Genomic DNA, 1,470 nt, shown 5'->3' on the forward strand with positions numbered 1-1,470 from the left:
TTTCACCATGTTGGCCAGGCTGGTCTTGAACTGCTGACCTCAGGTGATCCACCCACCTCAGCCTCCCAGTTATTTTCATTTTTGAATACTCATTTAACAAACATGACGCTTTAGTTCTGCACTGATAGCCATAAAGTAGCCACTTGCCACGTGTGGTCCCTGAGTGTGTGGAGTGCAGCTGCTGTGAAATGAGGTGAGCTGCAAGTGTATAAAACACGTGGGGTCTCAAAGTCAAATACAGTGTGAAAGAAAAGAATTTACCATCTCATTCATAACTTCATATTGATTACACACTGAAACGGTAACAGTCTGGGTGTTGTAGTCTGGAAATAGTGAGTTAAATGAAAAATAAATTATGAAAATTAATTCACTTGTTTCTTCTTACTGTTTGTAACGTGGCAACTAGGAAACTGGACATTGAAAATGTGGCTCACCGGCCAGGCGCAGTGGCTCACACCTGTAATCCCAGCACTGTGGGAGGCTGAGGCGGGTGGATCATGAGTTCAGGAGTTTAAGACCAGCCGGACCAACATGGTGAGACCCTGTCTCTACTAAAAATACAAAAATTAGCTGGGTGTGGTGGTGCACACCTGTAATCCCAGCTACTCAGGAGGCTGAGGCAGCAGAATTGCTTGATCCCAGCAGGTGGAGGTTGCAGTAGGCTGAGATTGTGCCACTGCACTCCAACCTAGGTGACAGAGCGAGACTCCGTCTCAAAGGAAGAAAAAAAAAAAAAAAAAAGAAGAAAGAAAGAAAATGAGGCTCACATTGTATTTCTATGGGGGCAGTTCTTCATATAATCCCATCCTGGGTAGGCTTCAGTTGGGCCCAGTTCTTGCGCCTCTGCAATTTGAAACTGACCACCTTTTAAATTCAAGATCACTAGAAATGCCATGTGGGTGGGGTAAGACAGGCCCATCTAGCCAGATTCTCTGCAGCAGCATTCCCTCCTCCATAACATCATCCCTAGGCACCCTCCTAGCTGTGTTGATAGGCTGCCTGTCTGTCAATATCTTTCCGAGGTCAAGGTTAGGGGATGACCCTAACCCTGATTTTACCACAACCATCCAAACTCTCCTAGATCCCTCTTTAAAAGTCCTTTACCCTCGGTTAGAGTGATGTAAAGAGGTAGCCAAAGCCATCCCACGAGGACAGTTATCTTCCAAGCATCATATCTTTTGCTCTGTGTTGCGTCACAAACCAGCTGCCGTCTACTGCTCTCCTAGCGCTGGAGTCTTCCATTGGTGCTGACATCACTAGGCTCCTTTGATGATGCAAGCGTCACAGTGACGTCTCTGCCCACAGGTTCTTCCCATGGTTATGAGGATAAGACTTTGTCCCATTTGAAATATGAAAGGATAGGCTGGGTGCAGTGGCTCATGCCTGTAGTCCCAGCACTTTGGGAGGCCAAGGTGGGTAGATCATCTGAGGTCAGGAGTTCAAAACCAGCCTGGCCAACATGGTGAAACC

The 1,470-nt window shown here is 46.8% G+C and overlaps 1 protein-coding gene across 1 annotated transcript in view; it reads right to left on the reverse strand.

The window, feature by feature from the left end:
- The window catches only part of GLT6D1 (glycosyltransferase 6 domain containing 1), a 32,014-nt gene extending 30,790 nt beyond the window's left edge, over positions 1–1,224 (reverse strand). Inside the window, exon 1 of the mRNA XM_011985156.1 lies at positions 1,105–1,224. The gene's annotated coding sequence lies outside the window, so the exon portion shown is untranslated. The remainder of the gene's footprint in view (positions 1–1,104) is intronic.
- Positions 1,225–1,470: the final 246 nt, after the last annotated feature.

Source organism: Mandrillus leucophaeus, unplaced genomic scaffold (genome assembly GCF_000951045.1).
Source record: "Mandrillus leucophaeus isolate KB7577 unplaced genomic scaffold, Mleu.le_1.0 Scaffold28, whole genome shotgun sequence".
Lineage (NCBI taxonomy): Eukaryota > Metazoa > Chordata > Mammalia > Primates > Cercopithecidae > Mandrillus > Mandrillus leucophaeus.